The sequence below is a fragment of the Salvelinus sp. IW2-2015 genome, linkage group LG37 (assembly GCF_002910315.2).
Source record: "Salvelinus sp. IW2-2015 linkage group LG37, ASM291031v2, whole genome shotgun sequence".
NCBI classification, from domain to species: Eukaryota; Metazoa; Chordata; class Actinopteri; order Salmoniformes; family Salmonidae; genus Salvelinus; species Salvelinus sp. IW2-2015.
Genome location: NC_036876.1, coordinates 342,262 through 361,406, shown reverse-complemented (window position 1 = coordinate 361,406; position 19,145 = coordinate 342,262). Strand labels below are relative to the sequence as shown.

At 41.7% G+C, this 19,145-nt stretch overlaps 1 non-coding gene across 1 annotated transcript; it reads right to left on the bottom strand.

The window, feature by feature from the left end:
- Nucleotides 1–283: 283 nt before the first annotated feature.
- On the bottom strand, nucleotides 284–18,918 carry LOC111960433 (trafficking protein particle complex subunit 14). The gene is made up of 11 exons (XR_011475072.1): nucleotides 18,213–18,918; nucleotides 17,086–17,181; nucleotides 16,868–16,999; nucleotides 16,629–16,719; nucleotides 12,432–12,552; nucleotides 12,048–12,195; nucleotides 8,085–8,146; nucleotides 6,089–6,261; nucleotides 5,627–5,763; nucleotides 5,268–5,467; nucleotides 284–4,755 (listed from the first exon to the last, which is right to left on the bottom strand). It is a non-coding gene; the product is annotated as a trafficking protein particle complex subunit 14 (transcript).
- Between the last annotated feature and the right edge of the window lie 227 nt (nucleotides 18,919–19,145).

Below are 19,145 nucleotides of genomic sequence, written 5' to 3'. Positions count from 1 at the left end.
CATTGCTGGCATGCATCCCACATGTTTTTGTTTGCCCCACCAAGAGTTACATGCTAAAATCCCCACTGGCTGCAAGCATAACATGGTCTTGTTTTATATATATATACTGTATGTATGTATGTATGTATATATATATATATATACTGTATGTATGTATATATATATASTYTYTYTYTYTYTYTYTYTATATATATARARARACACACACACACACACACACACACACACACACACACACACACACACACACACACGCAAACAAAAGGCATGTATACAAACTGCCCAATCTTTCCAATTGTCTTTATTCAGTCAGTGCAACAAACTAGGAGTGACCAAAAACACTTTTTTCCAACATGTTTGTTGCAAATTCAAAACACTTTTTGCCAACAGACGTTTGCATTCAAGGCATTCCTTGTGTTTGTGTGTCCGAGGAACCATGAACAATACAATTCAAATGTAAATAAAGTGCTTAAAAACAAATTCCTGTTAAAAATAAGTCCAAAATATACATAAACAATGCAATTATGAGTTACTTTGGTCTGAGTGGAAATAATAAATTAATTTCAAATCACAAAGGAAAGGAATGGAAATGTTATGACCAAACTTTTTCTCTGATAAAGGGAACAATGGAAATGCAGTTGGAATGGGGCTGTTTTTCAAGGTAAATAAAAACAAACAAAATAAATCCTGATAAACAAGCCTACATCCTCTACTCTACTATGGGTTGACAGCTACAGTGCATTCGGAAAGTATTCAGACCCCTTCAGACTTTCCCCCCCATTTTGTTACCTTACAGCCTTTTTCAAAAAAACAATCCTCATCAATCTACACATAATACCCCCATAATGACAAAGTAAAAACAGGTTTTTAGATTCTTTTGCAAATGTATTCAAAATAAAAAACAGAAATACCTTATTTACATAAGTATTCAGACCCTTTGCTATGAGACTCAAAATTGAGCTCAGGTGCATTTTGTTTCCATTGATCATCTTTGAGATATTTCTTCAACTTGGAGTCCACCTGTGGTAAATTCAATTGATTGGACACGATTTGGAAAGGCACACACCTGTCTATATAAAAGGTCCCACAGTTGACAGTACATGTCAGAGCAAAAACCAAGCCATGAGGTCGAAGGAATTGTCCGTAGAGCTCCAGGACAGGATTGTGTCGAGGCACAGATCTGGGGAAGGGTATAAAAACATTTCTGCAGCATTGAAGGTTCCCAAGAATACAGTGGCCTCACTCATTCTTAAATGGATGAAGTTTGGAACCACCAAGACTCTTCCTAGAGCTGTCCGCCTGGCCAAACTGAGCAATCGGGGAGAAGGGCCTTGGTCAGGGACGTGATAAAGAACCCGATGGTCACTCTGACAGAGCTCTAGAGTTCCTCTGTGGAGATGGGAGAACCTTCCAGAAGGACAACCATCTCTGTAGCAATCCACCAATCAGGCCTTTATGGTAGAGTGGCCAGATGGAAGCCACTCCTCAGTAAAAGGTACATGGCAGCCCGCTTGGAGTTTGCCAAAAGGCACCTAAATGATTCTCACCATGAGAAAACAAGATTCTCTGGTCTGATGAAACCAAGATTGAACTCTTTGACCTGAATGCCAACCTTCACGTCTGAAGGAAACCTGGCACCATCCCGACGGTGAAGCATGGTGGTGGCAGCATCATGATGTGGGGATGTTTTTCAGCAGCAGGTACTGGGAGACTGGTCAGGATCGAGGGAAAGATGAACGGAGCAAAGTATGGAGAGATCCTTGATGAAAATCTGCTCCAGATGGCTCAGGACTTCAGACTGGGGCGAAGCTCCACCTTCCAACAGGACAACAACACTAAGCACACAGCCAAGACAACATCGGGAAAAGTCTCTGAATGTCCTTGAGTGGTCCAGCAAGAGCCCGTGCTTGAACTCGATCGAACATGTCTGGAGAGACCTGAAAATAGCTCTGCAGCGACACTCCCCATCCAACCTGACAGAGTTTCAGAGGATCTGCAGAGACACGAGGCTGTAATTGTTGCCAAAGGCGCTTCAACAAAGTACTGAGTAAAGGGTCTGAATAGGTTTTTCTAAAAACTTGTTTTTGCTTCGTCATTATGGGGTATTGTGTGTAGATTGATGTGGGGGAAAAAACAATGTAATCCATTTCAGAATAAGGCTGTAACCTAACAAAATGTGAAAAAAGTAAATGGGTCTGAAAAGTTTCCGAATGCACTGTATCTATTAAAATATAACACAGAGGGTCTTCTTTAATGGAAAAGTGGTATTCTGCAAGGCAGCTGTCTTGGTCCTTTACTGTTCTCTATTCTTTACCAATGATCTACCACTAGCATTAAACAAAGCCTGGAATCAACAACAACAAAAAATGTCACATGCTTCGGAATCAAAAAGGTGGAGACTAACAGTGAAATGCTTACTTACGGGTCCTTTTCCAACAATGCAGAGTTTTTTCATCAGAAATTAAACAAAAAACAAACACGATAATAGCAAACTACATCCTCTACTCAAGTCTCTTGTGTCCTTCTTGACAAGATATAGAAATGAACAAAGGATACACAAGAAAGTAGTTTGTGTCCAGGGAAAATGAGGCATACCACTCAGTAGACAGTCACATTTTGTCAGATTGTTTGAAATATCCCCACCGAATATCACATTGTCTTTTACATCAGGGATAGATACCTCTTGGCCATTCCCATTAGTTTATGAACCAGAAAATAAAATGAAAAGACAAATATAGATCCAGTGTTTTAGGCTCATTCTGAAGCATACAACACACACACACCACGATCATTCTCTGTTACTAACACAAATGGAAACAGTTGAAAACAGCTACAGGGACTGACTTTAAATAATGCACTATTCTGGATTAGCCAAGGGGACTAAATCCCTAATAATAAGGTCAAGTCTGAATGACTACAACGATCAACAGGCTCAACCAGTCAAAGCTTAAACAGCTGTGAACCACAGTGGCAGGCTATGTCCCAATTCTCCACCCTTCTCCCAAAATGTGCACTTGCACAATTTCCCGGCTTGGATGTGAAAGTATTGGATTGGAGAGAGGTTCCCCATTGTTAAATCCATTAGACTGTAGGTTGTATAGGGACGCAAAGGAAAGACAAATGATTGGAAAGGATGCAGGATTATTCCCTATCATGGAGTGTGTACTAATATGTAGTGTACTAAGGAGATGAGAAAATTGTAGATTTTTAAGCAGCAGCAAATGCTGACAAAATAAAATAATAAAAATCAGACAAATACACAAAATCTCTGATAGCCAGTGCAAAGACAAAATATTAAATGTTTTAAATTCAGTGTAGAGACTGTGGCCCTTTGTTACGCACGCCTCCCACAACACAGAAACTGGGGAACGTAACACCCTTAGTCACTAAACTACAACACATTGTAACAAGAGTGAAACTACATTTTTTCCACAATGAAACCGAACTCACCCCTTTCTCTGGGGCATCCTGGTGCTTTTGTTAAAGCTAGAATCCTTAGTTGCTACATCATTTTTTATTTATTTTTTACTTAGGAATTATATATACCCATTGATTCTTGAAGAATATTATAAATGCCTCAAGAGCAACAGTCGTACCCCATCAGAACCAAAAATATAAGTTTGTTTACAAACATTGGAGTAAAAACAATGTAAACAAACACTGTACAGCCTCAAAACATGACTAAATTATCATGTTGATATCATGGATGGTCAGTCCTTCAAAACATGACTAAATTATCATGTTGATATCATGGATGGTCATTCCTTCAAAACATGGCTAAAATAATAATTTTGAAATCATGGATGGTCAGTCCTTCAAAACATGACTAAATTATCATGTTGATATCATGGATGGTCATTCCTTCAAAACATGGCTAAAATAATAATTTTGAAATCATGGATGGTCAGTCCTTCAAAACATGGCTAAAATAATAATTTTGATATCATGGAAGGTCAGTCTTTGCATCCATAGCTCTGTCTATGACAGTGGTTACATCACTCCAGGCCTATCCCAAAGATTTTTACAAAAACAGAGGCGGGGTGACTGCTTGTTATTGCTTGACTCAAGGACTCTAGCTTTAACATCCAAAGTTTTACATCAAACATGTCGCATGCAGAACAGTGTTAGAGAACACTTAATAGTGTTAGTTAGACAATGTATTAAGTCTATTAATTAACCAAACCCTGTGAATTTCACGTTAAATGGCAGCCCAAATATTACTGCAGATCTAGCTCGCCACCCGATGTTTTTTTGTCTAAAACAGTTATTTACATATTTAAGTACACACCAAGACATAAAACAAGGAATAAAACAGAATGTTGAAATAATAGTAAAAAAAGAAAAAGAATTGTGTTGAAAGTAACTTCTCCGGTGTCTTGAAATGATGTGGGTCATGTAGAGTAAGTCATTCAGTGTGGTGACTGTGGTCTGTATTTTTGTGTGAACCAGTTTTTGCATTTTGTTTCAGGTTGGATGAAATGCTCAATGAAAAATGTTCTCCCCCCACTCTTCCTCTAAATCTCCCATTACATCTCTTATTTCCTCTCTACCTCTCTACCTCTCTACCTCATTCCTCCAACCCTCCCTCCCTCGCTCTCCCAGTCTCTTCCAAGTTCCAGTACCAATACCTTACACTCTCTCTTGGCGATCTTATCCAGTGAGAGGACGGGGCGTTCGGGGGGAAGGTAGAGGGGTCGACCCACTGGAGATCCCACCGGGGGAGTGATGGCCCGGCGCTCCATAACACTGCCCGTCCTGGAACACACACACGGACAGATACAGACAGACGCAACAGACACACAGGCACACACACAAGATGGGGATGATTAGGAGAGAGTTCAGAGAGTCCGAGCGGTCAGGGAGAACTTGGGGATTCCAGTATGGTTGGGTGTGTGCGTGTTTGACTGAATGCTAATGTGTGTGTGTCTACGTGTGTGTTCTGCCTTCAAGTTAAATCTAAAAAGGGACATTTGTTGTTTTACATTTGATGTTTTTCCTCCCCGATCTATACAACCTACTGTACATTCTCAAAGTGAATGAGAACTATATACCTACGCAATCAAAACACCTTTGTTTTATTCATTTCTTTATTCATTATTCGTTTTATTCATTTGGAAAATGTTCTATAACTGTTAATTATTTTTTGAAAATGTGGAGTAGGTTGTGTAGATCGGTAGGGAAAAAATTGAATGTATTCCTTTTTAGATGACATTTTAAGGCAGCAAGACTTTCACTAGCGACTGTATATACGCATCTGTGTCTCCTACCTCATAAGATGTGACCGTGAGGGTTGTTGGTGAGAGAAACTCTGTGACCGTCCCAGACTCTGTCTGTCCAGCAGGTCTCTAACTGCAGGGCTGGAGGGAGAGTTGTTACGGGACAGAGACAGAGACATGGCTCTGGCCTCAGCAGGGGGGTTGGAACAGGACGCTGTGAACTGGAGCTTCAGCTTCATGTGCTGGCTTAACTGGAGAGGAAGAGGAGGGTGAGTGAGTAATGTTTGGTCTGAGAAACGACAGACAGACAGACAGACAGACAGACAGACAGACAGACAGACAGACAGACAGACAGACAGAGAGAGAGAGAGAGAGCGAGAGAGCGAGTGTGTGTGTATGTGTGTTGGTACCTCAAACAGTCCTGCCTTGAGAATCTGGAAGGCAACTGTGAAGGAGAGGGTGGATCCTTTTCGACACTGTCCCAAGTTGTTGAGGGGGGAGTGACACACCACAGAACTCGCTGACGGGTCCTCCTGCCGACCACGACCTGGGGGGAGGAAGGGAGAGAGGATGGTGCTTAGTTTAACCAAGGAGAGAGCAAAATAATATAACCTAAAGTCATTCTGTTCCTCTGGTATGTAGTCAGTTAGTTAGGGGCTTTGTTACAAATCATGACTGGATGTTAGACAGGATTCACCCATCATCTACCACTACACCTCTCTCTCCCTCCCTCCCTCTCTCCCTCCCTCCCCTGTAACAACCTCTCCATTATTTTTTCGCTCTCTTCCATCTTCCCTCTGTCTCTTTCCATCCCTCTTCCAATCTCTCTCTATCACTCTTTTCCCCCCTCCATAATGATTATCTCTTCTCACCTTCAGGTGTCCAGACCAGGCGTACAGCCAGGAAGTCCTGCAGGTTGTTGAGGAGGGTGTATTTGACCCGGAAGTGCTCCTGCGGCCTCACGGCACTCTGACAGGAAGCTGTCATCACCAAACGGGGGCGGTCCAGTCTCACGCTGGGTAGCTGGTAGTGGGTCGAAATGTACCTGGGGAAAGGAAGTGAAAACGGTCAAATCAGGTAATAATGGGGTAGGTATATTTGGACAGATAATAGAGTTAATGGAGAGTAGTTATTATGGGGTAGTTCCAACAAATACTGGGTGTACATGTATCTTGTGAAGGGAAGGCTTGTAGTTATGCTTGTAGTTATAATAGGGTAGTTACAGTGCATTCGGGAAAAGTATTGGGACCCCTTCCCACATTTAGTTACGTTACAGCCTTATTCTAAAATGGATTCAAATACTTTTTTTTCTCATCAATCTATACACAATACCCCATAATGACAAAGCAAAAACAGGTTTTTCGAGATTTTTGCAAATTTATAAAAAATAAATTGAAAAAAATACCTTATTTACTTAAGTATTCAGACCCTTTGCTATGAGACTCGAAATTGAGCTCAGGTGCATCCTGTTTCTATTGATCATCCTTGAGATGTTTCTACAACTTGATTGGCGTCCACCTGTGATAAATTCAATTGATTTGGAAAGACACACACCTGTCTATATGAGGTCCCACAGTTGACAGTGCATGTCAGAGCAAAAACCAAGCCATGAGGTCGAAGGAATTGTAAGTAGAGCTCCGAGACATGATTGTGTCGAGGCACAGATCTGGGGAAGGYTACCAAAACATTTCTGCAGCATTGAAGGTCGCCAAGAGCACAGTGGCTTCCATCATTCTTAAATGGAAGAAGTTTGGAACCACCAAGACTCTTCCTAGAGCTGGCTGCCCGGCCAAACTGAGCAATCGGAGGAGAAGGGCTTTGGTCAGGGAGGTGATTAAGAACCCGATGGTCACTCTGACAGAGCTCCAGAGTTCCTCTGTGGAGATGGGAGAACCTTCCAGAAGAACAACCATCTCTGTAGCAAACCCAATCAGTAAAAGGCACATGACAGCTCACTTGGAGTTTGCCAAAAGGTACCTAAAGCACTCTCAGACCATGAGAAACAAGATTCTCTGGTCTGATGAAACAAAGATTTAACTCTAGCAAGCAATGGCAATCATGTATTTTCTTACCGAGATTACTGTTCTAAAATATGTCCATACTGAAACTTTCAGGTGAAGTTTGTGTGAATTAAACATGGTCAATTGCTTTCATGAGCTTTTTCTCTCACTGGCCTGAGTTTAAGACAAGGGTTTAGCCATCTTGGAATTAAGAACATTTCCAAGAACTTCATTTTCAAGAATCTTTTTGCTAAAGGAGAAACATAAGAAATAGCACAAGAACATTTCCAATAACTTTATTGAGGAATAGCAGCTTTGCTTAACTTTCTTCTCGAGTCTATAGTTAAGGAAAAAATGGCAGTTAAGAGGAAATCGCTTCTTAAGAAGGTTTTGTGAATCCGGCCCCTGGGCCTCCTGAGTGGCGCAGCAGTCTAAGGCACTACATCGCAGTGCTAGAGGAGTCACTACAGACCCGGGTTCGATCCCGGGCAGTATCACAACCGGCCGTGATCGGGAGTTCCATAGGGCGGTGCACAATTGGCCCAGCGTCATCCGGGTTAGGGGAGGGTCTGGCGGGGGGGCTTTACTTGGCTCATCGCACTCTCTAGCGACTCCTTATGGCGTGCCGGGCGCTTGCAAGCTGACCCCGGTCGTCAGTTGAACAGTGTTTCCTCTGACACATTGGTGCGGCTGGCTTCCAGGTTAAGCGGCCTGGTTTTAAGAAGCACGGTTGGGCGGGTCATATTTCAGAGGACGCATGACTCGACCTTCGCCTCCCGAGCCCGTTGGGGAGTTGCAGCGATGAGACAAGATCGTAATTGTGGAGAAAAAAGAGGGTAAAATAGAAACATTTAAAAAGTAAACCTACCTGGTAAATGGAAGCTTAGAGGTAGACCATTGCAGCACAGCCACCAATGGAACCTCCAGACCCTAAAGCAGAAAGAAAAACACATTCCTCAAATGATCTCATGCTGTAGACATAAGGACATTATTGGCAGATCTTTCATGCATATGTTTAATCTAAAACAGTTGAAATGATCTCACAATAAAGCCGGTTGTACACTACACACAGAAAAAATATATAGAATAATTTGCTGAGCGATGGTCTTGCCAACATAGTGGTGCGCACACTAAACAATGTGGCACAGATGGGGGTCACACACTACAAGATTCTTCACTTGGTCGTAAGGATTGTCGATACCACGCTGTCTCGCCAAAACAACGATGTGATTAGATTTCACGTAGCTACAACGAGCTGTGGCTCAAAGCAGCCTCAAATATTTTCAGTCAGACATTAACGCTTGCCATACAATACAATCTGTAAGTATTCAGACCCCTTGACTTTTTCCAAATGTTTTTATTTTACAGCCTCAATTGTTTTTCTCCCTCATCAATCTAATACCCCATAACGACGAAGCAACTGAAATATTACATTTACATAAGTATTCAGACCCTTTACTCAGTACTTTGCTCCAAGTGAGCTGTCATGTGCCTTTTACTGAGGAGTGGCTTCCATCTGGCCACTCTACCATAAAGGGCTGACTGGTAGAGTGCTGCAAAGATGGTTGTCCTTCAGGAAAGTTCTCCCAACTCCACAGAGGAACTTTGGAGCTCTGTCAGAGTGACCATCGGGTTCTTGGTCACCTCCCTGACCAAAGCCCTTCTCCCCCGATTGCTTAGTTTGGCCAGGCAGCCAGCTCTAGGAAGAGTCTTGGTGGTTCCAAACTTGTTACATTTAAGAATGATGGAGGCCACTGTGTTCTTGGGGACCTTCAATGCTGCAGAAATGTTTTGGTAGCCTTCCCCAGATCTGTGCCTCAACATAATCCTGTCTCGGATCTCTACGGACAATTCCTTTGACCTCATTGCTTGGTTTTTTGCTCTGACATGCACTGTCAACTGTGGGACCTCATATAGACAGGTGTATGCCTTTCCAAATCATGTCCAATTAGTTGAATTTACCACAGGTGGACTCCAYTCAAGTTGTAGAAASATCTCAAGGATGATCAATGGAAACAGGATGCACCMGAGCRCAATTTCGAGTCTCATAGCAAAGGGTCTGAATACATATGTAAATAAGGTATTTCTGTTTTGTATTTTTTATACATTTGCAAACATTTTCTAAAAACCTGTTTTTGTTTTGTTACTATAGGGTATTGTGTGTAGATTGATGAGGATTTTATTTATTTAATCCATTTTAGAATTTTTTTAAATTTTTTATTTATTTTTTTATTTCACCTTTATTTAACCAGGTAGGCTAGTTGAGAACAAGTTCTCATTTGCAACTGCGACCTGGCCAAATTAAAAGCATAGCAGTGTGAACAGACAACACAGAGTTACACATGGAGTAAACAATAAACAAGTCAATAACATGGTAGAAAAAAAGAGAATCTATATACAATGTGTGCAAAAGGCATGAGGTAGGCAATAAATCGAATTAATTAGCAGATTAACACTGGAGTGATTAAATCATCAGATGATCATGTGCAAGAAGAGATACTGGTGTGCAAAAGAGCAGAAAAGTAAATAAATAAAAGCAGTATGGGGGTGAGGTAGGTAAATTGGGTGGGTAGTTTACAGATGGACTATGTACAGCTGCAGCGATCGGTTAGCTGCTCGGATAGCAGATTTTTAAAGTTGTTGAGGGAGATAAAAGTTCCAACTTCAGAGATTTTTGCAATTCGTTCCAGTCGCAGGCAGCAGAGAACTGGAAGGAAAGGCGTCCAAATGAGGTTTTGGCTTTAGGGATGATCAGTGAGATACACCTGCTGGAGCGCGTGCTGCGGGTGGGTGTAGCCATCGTGACCAGTGAACTGAGATAAGGCGGCACTTTACCTAGCATAGCCTTGTAGATGACCTGGAGCCAGTGGGTCTGACGACGAACATGTAGCGAGGGCCAGCCGACTAGGGCATACAGGTCGCAGTGGTGGGTCGTATAAGGTGCTTTAGTAACAAAACGAATGGCACTGTGATAAACTGCATCCAGTTTGCTGAGTAGAGTATTGGAAGCTATTTTGTAGATGACATCGCCGAAGTCGAGGATCGGTAGGATAGTCAGTTTTACTAGGGTAAGTTTGCGGCGTGAGTGAAGGAGGCTTTGTTCCTGTTGATATAGGACTCGTTTTACTGTGGAATAGATACTTTTGTACCTGTTTCCTCCGGCATCTTCACAAGGTCCTTTGCTGTTGTTCTGGGATTGTTTTGCACCATTCGCACCAAAGTACGTTCATCTCTAGGAGACAGAATGCATCTCCTTCCTGAGCGGTATGACGGCTGCGTGGTCCCATGGTGTTTATACTTGCATACTATGTGTTGTACAGATGAACGTGGTACCTTCAGGTGTTTGGAACTTGCTCCCAAGGATGAACCAGACTTGTGGAGGTCTACACTTTTTCCTGAGGTCTTGGCTGATTTCTTTGACTTCCCATGATGTCAAGCAAAGAGGCACTGAGTTTGAAGGTAGGCCTTGAAATACATCCACAGATACACCTCCAACTGACTCAAATGATGTCAAGTAGCCTATCAGAAGCTTCTAAAGCCATGACATTACTTTCTGGATTTTCCCAAGCTGTTTAAAGGCACAGTCAATTTAGTGTATGTAAACTTCTGACCCACTGGAATTGTGATACCGTGAATTATAAGTGAAATAATCTGTCTGTAAACAATTGTTGGAAAATGTACTTGTGTCATGCACAAAGTAGATGTCCTAACCAACTTGCCAAAACTATAGTTTGTTAACAAGAAATTTATGGAGTGGTTGAAAAACAAGTTTTAATGACTCCAACCTAAGTGTATGTAAACTTACAACTTCAACTGTATCAAGCCAACATATTGAATTGAATAACATTGGTTGTGAACTTCAGAGCTATAGCGATTTGACACTTTGGCTTTGGTTAAAGGCAAGTACAAACACATACTAGTTGTAGTCATCGCTCCTGCTCTAGTCTACACATCCTGGGTGAAGCGAAACACTCATCATCTCCCTGTTTTCTTCTCTGGCGAGCTCTCATTGGCTATTGCTTGTCACCGTTTTCAAAACTTGTTGTTTCACACTACACGAGCATTGCAGATTTTATSCAGATAAAATCAAACATGTTTGAAAATATTTGGGACGTCTGGGACTGCTCAAAGACGAGATCGGTAGTCCTCAGATTGTGTCTCTGACCCGCTCACATTAAACAAGCGTCAGTGATGGCTGCGTGTCCCGAGTAGGCAATGACATGGGAATTTTGTCTCCAATCTCAAAAACTAAATCCGGGCCAAAATCGTGTAGTGTACATTCGGGTTAAGTATGATATTATAGTCTGGAATGTATCTCACTGACACAGATACTCCCTTCACTCCTCTTTATGTTACAAACTGGGACTATTTCATTTGGTATTACATTCTCCTTTCTCTCCGTGAGAGAATCTCTCCCTGCCTGCTTTTGAAAAAGGTTGAAGGTAACCGAGGAGAGGAGCCGAGGAGAGGAAACGGAGAAACAAATGCGCTCGTATGAAATGAGACATCTGCACTCGCACATTAACATTTTCTAGATAAAAGGATAAGTAGCATATAGATTTTAAATGTGTGCTTGCTTTTCTCATTCCAAAAAACAACAGCTGATTCAAAGGGGGGAGTGGTCAATGTTTAAACACTTCTGCACTAGCCTCCATGAGGATACACCTGTGCATCCTCTGCCGAAGTAGGTTATCATGGAGGTGAGCACAATCCTCCGTTCTCCTACTAACAAATTGACACTCTCCATGACTATTACCCACTTATCGGTTTCAGGGAAGGAGTTGAGGAGAGGATAGACTTTTGCCCAATTGAGAATCTCCCCCACTCTCACCTCGCTGGACTCTTCCTCTGGCTGGTCTCTGAGCTGCAGCTGAAACAGGAAGTTCTGCTCCTCCAGGGCAGAGAGCATGCTGGGAAGGTGGGAGGAGCTACTGTTCATTCTGTGGAATGATGCCATGGTAACCTCCGCTGATTGGTGGCTGCAGACAGGTAGTATAGAATGTTGTGGTTACAAAATGGTTACAAAAAGTGGAACTTTTAACATTCTGATCAAGGTCTTTTTTCCCTTTTTTTATTTTTTATTTTTTACAGCAGTTTAAAAAAAACAGACAATATTTAGACAGACATTACATCTTTCAAACACTTGTTTACCAGACACTGACCTAAGGCCAGTTTTGCATTGAATCCTAATGGTTAAGGTTAGGACTGTAATTACCAGACATTGTCCACTAGGAGTACAGAGCCATCAGGCATCATGGGGAGGTAGGACGCGTTGAAGTTAGGAAGAACCCTCACGTTCCTAACACACACCTCCTCCTGGGAACTGGAGTTTAATACTGGGGAGAGGGGGGAGAGAGGTGGAGGGGGGGTGGAAAAGGGTGAGAGAGTGGGAGGTGGAGGGGGGATAGAGAGGTGGAGCGGGGAGCGGGGAGCGGGAGAGAGGTGGGAGATATTAAAAAAGAGACAGGAACAGGAAAACAGAGAGAAGGAGATGTTTAAGTGATGTAGTATTGTCTCCTAAAAGTCATGGTAGTATTATCTCCTAAAACAATGGAGTCACTTCCATCGGACAATATTTATACACATACACAAACCCCACATTCCATTAACTTCTCTAGGATAGGGGGCAGCATTTTCACGTTTGGATGAAAAGCATACCCAAATTCAACTGCCAGCTACTCATCCCCAGAAGATAAAATATGCATATTGTTAGTAGATTTGGATAGAAAACACAGTTTCTAAAACTGTTTGAATCATGTCTGTGAGTATAACGGAACTTATTTAGCAGGTGAAACCCAGAGGACAAACCATTCAGATTTTTTGTTGTTGTTGAGGTCACTCTCTTTTCAATGGATTTTCATTGGGAATACAGATTTCTAATTGACCTTCTTGCAGTTCCTACCGCTTCTACTGGATGTCAACAGTCTTTAGAAATTGGTTGAGAGTTTTTCCTTTGTGTAATGAAGAAGTACGGCCATTTTGAATCAGGGTCACTTGTTGTGTACTGTTTGTTAGAGGCGCATGACCAGAAGGCTAGCTACAGTTTGTTTTAATCCTGTATTGAACACAGATCATCCCGTCTTCAATTTGATCGATTATTTACGTTAAAAAATACCTGAAGTTGTATTACAAAAGTAGTTTGAAATGTTTTGGCAAAGTTTACAGGTAACTTTTGAGATATTTTGTAGTCARGTTMCACAAYTTGGAACCYGTGTTTTTCTGGATCAAACGCGCCAAATAAATGGACATTTTGGATATATATCGACTGAATTAATCGAACAAAAGGACCATTTGTGATGTTTATGGGACATATTGGAGTGCCAACAACAGAAGCTCGTCAAAGGTAAGGCATGAATTATATTTTTATTTCTGCGTTTTGTATCGCGCCTGCAGGGTTGAAATATGCTTCTCTCTTTGTTTACTGTGGTGCTATCCTCAGATAATAGCATCGTTTGCTTTCGCCGAAAAGCCTATTTGAATTCTGACATGTTGGCTGGATTCACAACCATTGTAGCTTTAATTTGGTATCTTTCATGTGTGATTTAATGAAAGTTAGATTTTTATAGTAATTTTTTTGAATATGGCGCTCTGCATTTTCTCTGGCTTTTGACCAAGTGAGACAGTAGCGTCCCGCCTAAACTCAGATTTTTGGATATAAATATGAACTTTACCGAACAAAACATACATGTATTGTGTAACATGAAGTCCTATGAGTGTCATCTGATGAAGATCATCAAAAGTTAGTGATTCATTTTATCTCTATTTCTGCTTTTTGTTACTCCTCTCTTTGGCTGGAAAAATGACTGTGTTTTTCTGTGGCTATGTACTGACCTAACATAATTGTTTGGTGTGTTTTCGCCGTAAATCCTTTTTGAAATCAGACATGTTGGCTGGARTCACAGCAAGTGTAGCTTTAATTTGGTGTCTTTCATGTGTGATTTTGGAGCTCTGCATTTTTACTGGCTTTTGGCCAAGAGGGATATTAGCGTCCCACATATCCCAGAGAAGTTAAAGGAATAGCGCAACATTTTGGCACCCGAGAGCAGTTTCTCTGTGTGCAGTTTGAAGGAAGTTGAAGGTAGTTTCTGGGGCCATTGCTAACTACAGTTAGTGCAATGACTGGAAGTCTATAGGAACTGCTAGCATACGACCTTCAACTTCCTTCAAACTGCACACAGAGAAACTGCACACAGAGAAACTGCACACCGAGAAACTGCACTCGGCTGCCAAAATGTCGCGCTATTCCTTTAATGGGATGTGGATGCTGTAAGTGGGGTTTGTGTATGTATGTAGAAACATAAAAATGGTATCCATGAGTTCATCTGTGTCTGGGTAAGTAAAAAAAGGGCTTACACTGCCTTCAGAAAGTACTCACACCCCCTTGACTTTTCCACATGTTGTTGTGTTACAGACTGAATTTAAAATGTATTAAAATGTAGATTTTTTTGTCACTGGCCTACACACAATACCCGATGATGTCAAAGTGAAATGATGTTTCTCAAAATGTGTACAAATTAATTAAACATGAAAAGCTGAAATGTCTTAAGTCAATAAGTATTCAACCCCTTTGTTAACGCAAGCCTAAATAAGTTCAGGAGTAAATATGTGCTTAACAAGTCACATAATAAATTGCATGGACTCACTCTGTGTGCAATAATAGTGTTTAACATGAATGTTGAATGACTACCTCATCTCTGTACCCACACATACAATTATCTGTAAGTTCACTCGGTTGAGCAGTGAATTTCAAAACAGACCAGGGAGGTTTTCCAATACCTCGCAAAGAAGGTCACCCATTGGTAGATGGGTAAAAAAAAAAATCAAAAGCAGACATGGAATATCCCTTTGAGCATAGTYAAATTATTAATTACACATTGGATGGTATATCAATACACCTAGTCACTACAAAGATACAGGCATCCTTCCTAACTTAGTTGCCAGAGGAGAAGGAAACCGCTCAGGGATTTCAGCACGAGGCCAATGGTGACTTTAAAACAGTTACGGAGTTTAATGGCTCTAATAGGAGAAAACTGAGGATGGATCAACAACATTGTAGTTACTCCACAATTCTAACCTAATTGAGTGAAAAGAAGGAAGCCTGTAGAGAATACAAATATTCCAAAACATGCATCCTGTTTGCAACAAGGCACTAAAGTAATACTGCAAATAAAGTGGCAAAGCAATTCACTTTTTGTCCTGAATACAAAGTGTAATGTTTGGGGCAAATCCAGTAAAACACATTACTGAGTACCACTCTCCATATTTTCAAGCATGGTGGTAGTTGCATCATGTTATGGTTATGCTTGTAATCGTTCATCTACTGGGGAGTTTTTCAGAATAAAAAAAAACAGAAAGGTAAAATCCTAAAGGAAACCCTGGTTCAGTGTGCTTTCCACCAGACACTGGGAGATGAATTCACCTTTCAGCAGGACAATAACCTAAAACACAAGGCCAAATCTACACTGGAGTTTCTTACCAAGAAGACAGTGAATGTTCCGTGAGAGGCCGAGTTACAGTTTTGACTTAAATCTACTTGAAATAAAATATGGCAATGAAAATATGGTTTGTCAAGCTATGATCAACAACCAATTTGACAGCTTGAAGAATTATGAAAAAAATAATGTGCAAATGTTACACATTTGAGGTGGTGGAAAGCTCTTTTAGAGACTTACCCCAAAGACTCACACCTGTTATCGCTGACAAATGTGCTTTTAAAAGTATTGACTCAGGGTGTGAATACATATGGAAATTAAATATTTCTGTAATTTATTTTCAATACATCTGCAAAAATGTATTACATTTTTTTTTCTCTCACTTTGTCATTATTGGGTTATTGTGTGTAGATGGGTGTGGAGAAATTAAGTATATATATGTAAATATCCATTTTAATTTCAAGCTATAACACGACAAAATGTGGAATAAGTCAAAAGGACATGAATATTTTTCTCGGTGCCTGTAGTTTGTCACACTAATCCTTTAAGACAATACAGGGTCATCTTCAGAGGGTCCTCTTACTCTATAGTGTGTAAACACACCAACACACCCACACACACACACACACACACACCACACACACACACACACACACACACACACACACACACACACACACACACACACACACACCACACAACACAACACACACACACACACACACACACACACACCACATATGAGCCATTACACTTCTGAGCTCATTGCATAACACATGTAAATAACACTGTGGCAGCGAGGATAAAGTACTTGATGTCATACTTTGGTCCAGAGTGGTCAGAGTTGTCTTCTCATTCTCAGTGTAACTAGGGTAGAGGTTTCATAGGTGACAGCGGTCCAGAGTGTTTCTCATTCAGTGTAACTAGGGTCAGAGTGTTTCTCGTTCATGTAACAAAGTTTAACCTCCCCAGCTCCCTACCTTTGAGTACGGTCAGGTGCTTCCGGAGACGCGGTAATCTGTTGAGCATTTCACCAGTCTTGAGGAGGAAGACACTCAGAGGTGGTGCTGACTGGACAGAGGAGGGGGAAGGAGGGGGAGAGAGAGAGATATGTCATAAAAATACATCAAAAACTATTCTTGTACAAATATTTAATTGAATGCAAATATGATGTTTTGAGTTTTTTGAATTTCAAAGGCATGTGTGTGTTTTGTGGTACCCTGTGCCTTGAAGGTGTTGAGGTCCTGTCTGAAGGTGTGTGTGGGACTCCTCAGCTTGTAGGATGGTGAGGTAACCATGTTCCCTGATCTCTCGCCTTCTCCTTCTCCTGCTTCCACACGGTCACTACGATCTGACATAGACAGGAATGCACAGGTTATGCGAGGTTATGAACATGAATAGTCACTACGATCTTACCACACATAAACACACTCTCACCTTGACCTTGAGCGTGTTGACGTGGAGTTTGTCCAATGAGCCGGTCAGAGGGAAGATGACCTCATCGTTCAGTACACTGGCTTGTCCATGTGGTGACTAGGAGAAGAGGAGGTCACAAGTACACACACACACAGAAATATTATACTGTTTTCTAATTTGTTCATGGGTGACTAGGAGAGAGAAGACGATGACAGAAAAACTATATTATGGTGTGTGTGTACGTTGTGCTGTTCGCTGTTGTGCTTGTCTCCGTGTTGCTGTGATTGTGTGACGTGGCTGTGTTGTGCTAGTGTGTGGTGTGTGTGTGTGTGCCACACAGAGAGAGATTATGTAAACAATGGGCTCTCACAAAAGAAAGGAGGAGGCTTTATTTGGACTATAGATTCTTGATACGGATGTGAGTCACTACTGTTATCCACTCACCCACATCAGCAGTGTATGATGGACAAACAGGATCTTTCACAAAAGACATGGGAAATTAAAGTGTGGTTGAGTGCCACAAATACAACAATCCATTCCCATTATTTTGCCCACATTGACTATCATAGTGGGTGTATTCTTGCAGTGTTGCCAACACCTCAAGGTACATTTGTTTGGCTATGAGCTGCTGTGTTATGAGAGGTGGTATGACTTCTCTGAAAATATGACTGGGTTGTTTTTGTCTGTCTGCACTGGCACCGTGCGGCTTCATAACAGGCAACGGTGAGCAAATACTCCACAAGCCCTGCTCTTTCTCTCTCAATGTCAAGTTCGGACAAATCAAAACAGTGCTGAGGCTCGCATGCTTGAGGCGTCTTGTATGTCATCAGTAACTACTAGATAGCGCCGACATGTACAGCAGATCACAATAACAAGTTATCATAGTCAGAGTGAGACAGTGTTTTGGCTTGTTGGGTCAGTGCATGCAGGAAGTTGAAAAAGGTCTGGTTCACTGTGGTCGTGGTTTACATGTGTGATTCTGCTGCACTCTTATCAGCTCAGGAAATGTCAGCACTTCRTATTTCACACAAGAGGTGTACACGTAGCCTATTATAAAATACAATAAACTGGGCATGTTTCTCGTCCACTTACGGACCCTTCTTTCCCTTCCACTTATCACCAGACTGTTATTAATTATTTCATATTACCTGCATCGGTGCCCGCCGATACTGCCGTCCATCACTCCCCGTGTTATTGTGAATGAGAAGCGGCTTGCATTCTCTGAAGCCTCGGTTCCTGGACTCCCTTCTGCCTATATGGGCTGTACCCGCAGCAAAGTCAACGTCGTCGGGGTCCTCGTCTGCACCGTCGTCGCTGTAGCTTCTCTGGAACTCGTGGGGGTGAAGTTGGGAGCGATGTCGGCTCTCTCCGGGGCAGACACTTGCTACAGCGGAGAGGGACCCTACCAGCTCCTTCCAAGCCCGGGTACCGCTGTCACTATCCCCGTTTCCCTTTGTCCCGCCCGAACCTGACCTTTCATCTCTGGACCGCAGGACCAACAAGAACTGCACGGTCTCGCCGAGATAGAGGTGACTGCGACGGGGGAGAGTTCGGTATTTTGACGGGTCGGAAAGGTCCGTGATGGGAACAGCAGGGAAATACATAAAATACTCGCATTGCGATTCCATCATTAGAACCATTGCTAACGTTAGCTAGCTTATTTACCCGGTTATTGCCACATACAAACAAGCTAATACGATTCACACCCCTCTTGGAGTTATAGTCTCCGTTTATGACCAGCGTCAACAGCTGGCCTATTTTCTATAAATATATTCTCAATAATAAACATTTAAAATCCAATTCATTGTGGCCATCAGTCGATGAACCTGCAACCGACTCTTCACTTTGCATCAGTACAACCAGTCGATCACAGACAAAAAAAATGAATATTTAAATAGGCAGGAGTAAATCAACTGCCTATAAATAAATATAGTTCACAGAAGCCCACATAGCAGGCCTTTCTCTCCCCAGTCAGGTAGGCCTACTAAATACTATAGTATTATTAAAAAAAAATGTCTCACAATTAAATAAACCACACTTGATTTTGTCAGTTGAAAACATTGACTGAAAATCCTGTTAAA